This window comes from Lycium ferocissimum, chromosome 5 (assembly GCF_029784015.1).
Source record: "Lycium ferocissimum isolate CSIRO_LF1 chromosome 5, AGI_CSIRO_Lferr_CH_V1, whole genome shotgun sequence".
Classification (NCBI taxonomy): domain Eukaryota; kingdom Viridiplantae; phylum Streptophyta; class Magnoliopsida; order Solanales; family Solanaceae; genus Lycium; species Lycium ferocissimum.
Window position 1 is genome coordinate 26,684,065 of NC_081346.1, and position 9,560 is coordinate 26,693,624.

General features: G+C 37.6%; 1 long non-coding RNA gene across 1 annotated transcript; it reads right to left on the reverse strand.

Moving 5' to 3' along the window:
- Positions 1–3,889: 3,889 nt before the first annotated feature.
- Positions 3,890–7,301, reverse strand: LOC132056614 (uncharacterized). Its single transcript, XR_009414864.1, has 2 exons — positions 6,914–7,301; positions 3,890–4,356 (listed from the first exon to the last, which is right to left on the reverse strand). It is a non-coding gene; the product is annotated as an uncharacterized LOC132056614 (long non-coding RNA).
- Between the last annotated feature and the right edge of the window lie 2,259 nt (positions 7,302–9,560).

A 9,560-nucleotide genomic window follows, 5' to 3' on the forward strand; every position in this document is an offset into this window, starting at 1 on the left:
GACAAGAACTAATGATGGAAGCTCATAGTTCTAAATATTCGGTTCATCAGGATCCACCAAGATGTATAAGGATTTGAAGCAACACTACGGTGGAAGAGCATGAAGGTTGATATTTCTAACTTTGTGGCTAGGTGCACAGAACTCGTCAACGGTGAAGGCCGAACATCAAAGGCACGGTGGCTTGACTCAAAACATTGAGATTCCTCAATGGAAGTGGGAGGTGATAAATATGGACTTTGTTGCAGGCTTACCTCGCACAAGGGCCAAGTATGATTCAATTTGGGTGATCGTGGATAGACTCACGAAGTACGCATTTTCTTCTGTAAAAACGTCATATCTTTGCGGCGAGATTATGCCAAGTTATATTTGAAGGAGATTGTCGAGGTTGCATGGTGTTCCGACATCCATCATATCGACGGAGGTACGCAATTTATGCTCATTTTACGGCGGACGTTTCAAGAAGGTTTGGGGACTAGAGTGAGCCGAGCAATCGCCTTTCATCCTCAAGCGACGGGCAAGCAGAGAGAACTATTCAAACCTTGGAGGATATGTTGCGTGCTTGTGCAATCGATTTTGGAGGAAGTTGGGATGAACACCTACCTTTGGTGGAATTCGCTTACAATAATAGCTATCAAGCTAGTATTCAGATGGCTCCTTATGAGGCTCTTTATGGGAGGCGTTGTCGGTCTCCAATTGGTTGGTTTGAACCAACGGAAGTAGAGTTGTTGGGTCTGATTCAATTCATGAGGCGATCGAAAAGGTAAATCTTATTGTGCAACGACTAAAGACCGCTCGAGTAGACAAAAGTCTTATACGGACATAAGGCGTAGGGAATTGGAATTTCTTGTTGGTGACAAGGTTTTCTTGAAAGTGTCACCTATGAAGGGGGTAATGCGTTTTGGCAGAAAGGGCAAGCTTAGTCCTCGCTACATTGGTCCTTATGAGATTACTAGAAGAGTTGGGGAGGTAGCTTATGAGTTGAGATTACCGGCTGAGCTGTCCATGGTTCATCCGGTGTTTCACATTTCGATGTTGAGGTTGTATAAACCTGACCCTTCTCATGTGTTGAACCATGAAGAGGTTGAAATTGATGAATCCTTATCTTATGAAGAAGAACCAGTTCAGATTTTGGATCGCCAAGTTAGAAGGTTGAGAACAAAGGATGTTGCGTCGGTCGAAGTGTTGTGGCGAAATCATAATGCGAGGAAGCTACTTGGGAAGCGGAAGAGGACATGAAGAAGAGATATCCTCACTTGTTCCCTATTTCAGGTATGAGTTAAGTTTTGAACTATTCGTGCACAAGGTGATTGTGTGGTTAAAAAAAAAAAAAATTCATGTTGGTAAATTACCTTCCTAGAATACTATCCTCATTCGAGGACGAATGATCTTAAGGGGGGGATAATGTAACACCCCGTAAACTTGAACTAGGTGTGAATATGTAAAAATCTAGTATTAAGATGATATTTTATCTATATGAATCCATTCTTGGTGAATTCGGGTGGAGGATGGTCGTTTTGAAGTCAAACCAATTAGTGAAGTTCTTAAGGCCTCTTAAATTCGCCTAAGTTTTGGTAGGTCTGTCTTCTAGGCGATTTTCATGAAAATGTGTTGTGAATTTGGAAACACTTCCTCAATGAAAGTTGTAGATATTTGAAATAGCTTTCCAACGGTAGGTCGCCCAGCCCAAACGGAGTTACGTACAAGAAGTTATGTCCATTTTACCGAACACTGTGCAGAACCGACACACGCCGCCTTTTCAGGCGCGTGGGGGCGCGTGCGATGGCCCCGCATCGCGGGCCGATCGCGCAAGTCTGAGTATTGAGCTGCAGAACATTGCGCGATGGTCCCGCATCGCGGACCAATCGCGAATCGGGTCGGATTCAGGTCAAAAAGTCGGGTTTACGCGTTTTCAGTTATATTTAAGGTTTGGGGTTTATTTCCCCAAAGACACCCCATTCACGAAAATTTACCCTAAAGTCAATAAGAACAAGTCCCAAGCCTCAAGAACCATACAAGGTAAGTGTTACCATGATTCTAGGTTGAATTCAAGTTCTTAATCCCTTTCTAACATGATTTTATGATCAAAACCTAGGGTTTGCAACATAATTCTTTCCAAAGTAATTCAAGCTAGGGTTTGGGTATTCTTCATTAGAAAAGTGATTTGTTAAACCTTGTTTAACAAATTAAGGTATGTCTCCCTTTTAAAAATCTTATTGTGATTTGTATGTCTCTTTAAAAATAAAATCCTTTTTGAATATAAAGGTAATTGATATGTCTCTTTTGCAAACTCTCTTGAAAGATTGATTCTTTATAAAAGCATGTGTTGAATGATATGATGAATTGGTTTTACACTCTCGAAATTTATTACATGTTTTGATTAATGGTTAATGTGCGTGAGGGGACAAGCCCACATTAAATCTAGATTGTAACAAACCCTATATATATGTATGTGATATTATGAATCATTTTCTTCTATAAGAGATGATCGGTGATGATGGTTAATTTTTGGTATTGATGATTTTACAAAGGAACTATGACAAAGAAATCTTGTTTAAAGAAGTAATTTTCAAGGTATGATAAATTATGGATTTTCGTAATGGCATAATGAACTTTAATGCTATTTGATGGTGTGACTATTTTGAGACAAATTGTGAATCGGCTTCTATGCTATGAATTTTGTTGTTGTGTTTGGCCTAGCTACTCGGGAGGAAGGGTAGCCACTATGGATCCTAGTGTGTCATTGCCTAGCCATTCGGGAGGAAGAGTGGCCACCGCTGGGTTCGCTACCGGGGTGTGATTCAAGCCTAGCTATTCGGGAGGAAGGATAGCCACCGGCCAGGTTCGCTACACAGGGTGTGATTTATGCCTAGCTATTCGGGAGGAAGGATAGCCACCGTGTACTACATAGTCCGGTGTGATGCGCTATGCGCGATATGATTGATTCTTGAGCGCGATATGCCTTGTATTGGCATGTGTGACATTCTTATTCTCTTATGGAATTATTGATGACTATCTTAATTGATTAAAAAGGGCATATTTGAAGTTGTAACTTAACAAGAGGCTTTATAAATGGGTTTTGATACTTATTATTGGGATACATAAACTGAATAACTACCCTTATGTTGATTTCATATGATTTTCAAGACTGATTTCTTCATGTATTATTTTACTCTATTTTCGTATTATTCATTGTCCCCGAGGCACTCACTGAGTACGAAGTACTCAGGCATACCATTGTTGTTTTTTTATGGTATGTTAGGTAACGGAGAAGAGCAGGTTCGTGATACTCCAGGTGCTTAGGAAGGACTTGCTGTTGCGGATAATTTGGTGAGCCCACACATTCGTTCGTGGGACACCCTGTTGATTTACTTACTTGTTACATTAGTTGTCCGGGCTGCGTCCCGATGAGTCAGACTATTAATCCTTTATCTTAGAAGCTCCCTAGTATACATTTGTGGGTAGTTATTGAGTTATTGATTAACTCTTGGGCACGTTGTTATGTTTGACAAGCATAGATAACTAAAGACTTCCGCCGATTTAATTCTTATATGCGTGATTCGTTTACCTTTATTTTATTAACTGTTGGAGGCGAATGTTGAACCTGGCGGGTTCAAGTATTATTATGGTGTTGCTTAGGTTCTTCCGATGTTGTTCATGACGTCGGATGCCGGTCACGTAACCCTAACTTTCTTTTCCAAGCTAAATCCAAGGTAAAAAATGCACAAGCTTTTCCAAGGCTTAGAGTGTGATATGCAACCCTCACTAAATGACGGTTTAAAGCCCCAAATCCTATTTACTCTTTTCCTAACCTAACTTTCTTTTCCAAGAAATCCAAGGTAAAAGGCACATTGAGAACCACTAAATGACATTAAAGCTTGAAGAGTAAATAGAGAAACATTAACTCACTTCATTAGAAATAAAATTTGTTTAATACATAAGCAAATCAAGAGATTCAATCCAAATTTTAACAATGTATACTTCCATAAACAAGGTTCAAGTATTGAAATGAAATCCTACACACTTAGATGTTCATTATGAAGCAAGAAATTAAAGACATGAAGTAAAGGTTCAAGAACGTGCTCAACCAAATCTTCAACTCCAAACTGTGGTGCAAGAACCCTAGTCTCTAAAACTTGTGTTGAATGGCCAAAGATGAAAATAATTTCTCCCAAGTCATGCTCTTATAGTTCCCAATATTCCCACATTAAAATATGACCAAAACAGCCCCATATTTTCAGATTTGTAGATCTGATCCATTTTTGCATAATTAGCCACTTTTTTCGTTTTCTTCGATTTGGCTTCTATCGACTTGTTTTCACTTGGTTTCTTTTCCGATCACTTCCAAATCACATAAAACTGTAAAATAGGAGTAAATCATAGTAAAATGCACCATTTTTCAATCAAATATAACAAAAATCTAAGCATAAAGAAGAGATAAGTTGATAAAATACCAACTTATCAAACCCCCAAACTTAAACCTTTGCTTGTCCTCAAGCAAATCAAAACTTACAGTTTCCTTCCAAGGAATCAACTTAATAATGCACCAACATCATACCAAGTCAAAAAGTCTACTTTAAGCACAAACACATGACTTTAATTGGTACCAACAAGTAATCTAAGACATATGAATCACCAACAACTTCTCAAAAATTTCATTTCATTTCAAGTGATCAAATGCCAAGTTTATCAAAGTAGCAATCAAATGATGACACTTAAGCTTCAAAATTTGCCTCTTTGTCACAAAACAACTTTCTCTTGTTCATTCCTCTAAATTGGAAAATGGAACAAATTCCCAACTCAAATTCTCATGTGTCCTCACACTCAAGAAAGAATCCCACACTTAGAAAATGCAATTCAAAACACAAATGAAATATCAAATGAAAAGAATTAACTCTCTCTCTCTCACAAAGATGTTCAAATGCACACGAGTAGTACCATCGGCTTGGCCTTCATGTATTTCTCCCCTAATTTAGATACACTTGGTTCAAAATCAATTAGGACTAATGTAGGCTTTTGGTTAAGGTAGGGGCATAATTTGAAAATAGTGACTCAAAACCTCCCTAAGCACTACAATTTTCAACAATCAAGCACACTTCCTTTAAAACTTTTCCACTCTTTTCTTCATCTTTTCATTTCACACCCTAGTTTTCCCTTTATTCACAACACCTTATTCTTTCTTCCTTTTTCTTCATTTTTTTTTCTTTTCAAAATGCCAAGGAAGGTTTCCATTTGTTTTCTATTCTACTACTTCTTCTTTTTTTGTTCTACACCTTTGCACCTTTAAAGTAACTCCCACATCACAAACTTAGGCTTTTTGAAAAAAGGTGAATAAAGAATATCATTTTTCAAACCAAGTGTAGTCTAAGATTTCGCCTTGAAACTCATTCCGGGCAAGTTCTAGATCACAAATAATGCAAAAGAACCCACAAAAATCTCACCACACATGGCACATGAAAATCCAAGTAGAATACGTATCCAAAACCCAATTGAAACAAATGAACTCAAAAAGTCACTCATAGCCTAAAAACACTAATTAGTGCAGGTAAGAGTCAAAAATTGAGTCTAGAAGTTACAACAAGAATCCTTACTTTCAATCATTTTTCTTTTTCGTAGATCAAGAATTCATGTCAAAGTTTAAATAAGTGGGTACCAAACAAGCCAAAAATTATCCAAGGGCCAAAAATCACATCCTAACACCATTTTTACTCCTAAACTACCTAAAACCCACTTCTACACCTAACCTGCAAGGCTTATTTCCCTTAAGAAAGTGCCCAACTCTCTATCATAGGGACAAGCCGACTCAAAACTACCTAAAAACACTAGGTTCAAAAGACATTAGCATCCTCGGGAAAAGAATCACGGCAAAGAAAAGTCAAGGATATTGCTAATATAGGACAAAATATGGGCATACAAAGATAAACAAAAACTAGCATATCTTACTAATATAAGAGTGTCCTGTCAAAATCAAAATGTCAAAACAAAAGAGTTTACCTATTAAATTCATCAAGCCACAATCGACATGAATTTCATTCAACATTTAAGCTCCTCGCCCTAGTTAAAATGTTGCCTTGTCCTCAGTGCAACTTTAATGTCCATTTCGTGGTCTCTTTAAATAGCCCCAAACTCCAAACAACAAGAGAAAAAGATCTCTCCAAAAATCAATCACTTTGAGACTTAGTATTCAAATATGCATCAACAAGCAGCAAGTACTAAGTACATGAATCCCTTTAGAGCAACAAGTCTAATGTAACAAAGGAAAATTGAATTCCATACCTGAGAACTTACAAGTTACAACTGAAAGAAAGATTAGAGATGTTGGGGTGTCCTTGTCTTGCAAGGAGAATGTGTACTCAACCATTTTATGAGCACAAAAAATAGCCCTTAGCTTTCAGCCTATGAAACTCATAATCCCAAAAAATAGCAAACAATCAAGATTCTCCAATCATGAAAACATGCATTTAGACAAGAAAAAACATCACAGAACTCACTTCCTCTCCAATTTACACATTATGCCATTTTTTTTATCAAACTCAGCAAAACTCCCTTTCATACCCGAACCACACACCAAAATTGACTTTTATGCATCTTCTTAATGTCGCTTGATAACTCAGACTTGGCCAGCGAATTAATTTTTCTCTCAGACAATTTATCGAGCAGCTTGTGTGCATCACTTTCACCAAGCTTTTTGTCACAATTAGGAGATTGAATTACCCTCCAAAAAATATGGGAATTATAGTTCAATCAGCATACTCTAATCCCAATTAAACAACAATACCATAATTTCACAATTTGAGCTCAAACTCCACATTAAAAGAAACAAGAAGAAGAAGAAGAAGAAACAAAAGAAAAAAAATCTGCCAGCAGAGAGAGAGAGAACTGAGATGAGGGAGAAGAGAGAGGATAGAAAGCTGACCTGATTGTTGGCGGGTTTGGGACAGCCAACTGGTCGGAGATGGTGTGTGCGGGTGAGTCGATGTGTGCGTGTTTGAGTGTGTGGAGGTGTTGTGTGTTTAAAACTCAGAACTTCACTTACCTTTGAGAGCTCTTTTTCCTTTCAACTCTTGATTTATGCCTGTGCTAGGCACAAAATATAACAAACCCACTGGACCAAAAAGTAGGTGCAGGTTGCACTTTTGAGTAAAAAATTGAAATAGAAGAGTGGTCCTGAAGCAATTTTGTGCTAGTTTTTTTTTCTTTTTTTTTTTCTTCTTTTGCACAGTGCAACCACTCCAATGCCCCAAATCAACTCCAAAAATTATGAAATTTGGTAGAATGATAAAAATAATGAGAAAAACTTATCTAAAAATTAAAATTGCAAAACTAAACTAAAAATTAAGAAAACATGGGTTGCCTCCCATAAAGCGCCGCATTTAATGTCGTGGCACGACGTATAAATATTTTAGCACTTTTCTCTCCACTTTGAGGATACGAATTGACTCCCCAACTTTGAACCAAGTTTCCGGCTATGCTCTCGGAGCGATGGTACAAAAGCAAAGAGGCCAACTCTCGGGTGCCTCATCTTGCACTTTTTGGCCTTTAAGTGAGGGATGTCATTTTGTTTTCTTGGTATAACAAACTTCAAAATAAAAATGCTTTCTTCAAAGATCTCCAAAATCTTCCATAGGCTCGGTTAATTCAACTTCCATATCATCAACCAAACACAATGTTGAAAAATGGTTGGAATGTGGTCCAATGCGCCCAAATTCCAAATTTGCCTCATCTTTGACATCCTCACCCAAAAATGAACTAGAGTCTTCACAAACCATTTCATGAACTTTTTTATGCAGCTCTAGTATCATTTCGTCAATCTCGGCATCCTTCGTTAAAATTGGGTCGGTTGGTTGGCATTCCACATTAGCTCTTCAAAATCAATTTTGACCTCGTCTTACATGGAAATAAACTTAAAACTACTATCCATGGCCCTTTGATATTGAGCATCACATGCCTTTTTGCATTCAATTCGGCCTCTATTTCCCGGATAGCGATTTCAAGTCGCTCCACTTCTTGACTTCGCTCAACATGAATTTTTAGAAATTCATTGATCATCCATGAAATAACGTCATGGTGATCCTCATAGACTCCAAGTTGTTGAGCTTGATTCATAAGCCAATCTTGGCTCACAATTTTCACTTTGTCAAGTTCTTCATCACGGTGAGAGTCGTTTGAAGCTTGTAAAAATCCACCCATTGACAAATCCATGTTCTTGACACTTTCTTGACTACTTTCAACATCTTCAAGTTGGTGAGCTTTATGAACCTCAACAGTAATTTCATTTGATCCTCCAAGGTGTGAATAGCTTTGTCATTGCAATTAATTGTTTGCCTCAAGTCATTAAGTGGTTGCCTCAAGTCCTCAAGTGCTAAGTTCAACTTTTCTTCCTTGTCAAGAATGGTCTCCAACATGAGAATTATCTTCTCATTTTGAGCATTTGAGATTTCTTCCACTCCCATAACCCTATCATCATCAAAATCAAAAGTAGAATCGTCATAGTGGTGGTTCGGGAAACAGACGGACAAATAAACACAATTAGCCCAGTGACAATTTTGACCACCACACCTATCACAAATACTCCACTCATAGGTTTGCGATTGTGCGCACAATCCGCCTCGGGAGAATTCAAACAATTTTGCCATGTGTGGTCCTCCACAATAAGGACAAGGGTCATCAAAATATGAATAACTACCATCCGACCAATTTTTATTATATGATGCCATTTATAGAAAACTAAGAAAATAAACAAAGAAAATAACTACACAAAATATTCACAAGTTTGGACTAAAGCAAGGAAGCTTAAATCCCAAACCAACTCAAATACGCCAATTGTTCGCCGACAACGGTGCCAAAATTGATAACGTTCAAATCCACTCCTCAAAGTGAAAGTGTACACGATCGTCGCAATATAATTCACCCAACTATGAGTCGGGGCCGAATCCACAGAAAACAATATAAAGGCGATTAAGAAAGTAAAGGATTATCAGCAAGTAAGCTAAGCCAAACACTTTTTCAATATTTAATTTTTTGATTTAGAATACTAACAAAGATAAAACTAACTAGAAAGCGGGTAAAGTGATCAATGGCCTCACAAGCAAAGGAAAACAAGATAAATTACTCTCAAGTAACGATCCAATGTATTTTACGATTTTACAACTAAGAGTGAGTTTATGTAAATAGATAATGATTTCTAAAATCTCATTGAAAGTCTTTCAACTAAATCAATGAATTTCACTCTAAGCTTTTCCAAGCCCTAGAGTGTGATATTAAGTACAATCAATTTAACCTCAAGTTAACTATCCCGTTCCTAGCTCAAGTTATTAGATGAGGCTCAAAGCCCCAAATCCTTGCTATTTAATCTTTTCTTGTTACACCCCGTATCTTTGAACTAAGGTTAGACTCGTATCGTTAGAGTTTTAGTGGAAAAACTGAAGGTTTGAATGTTTTGCGAAAATGGTTGATAGGCCTATTTTGGGCAGCCATAACCTCTTGATTAGTTGGGAATTTGGGAAAGTACCCTTAATGAAAGTTGTAGCATGTAGAAATACCTTTCCAACCATATAAGGACC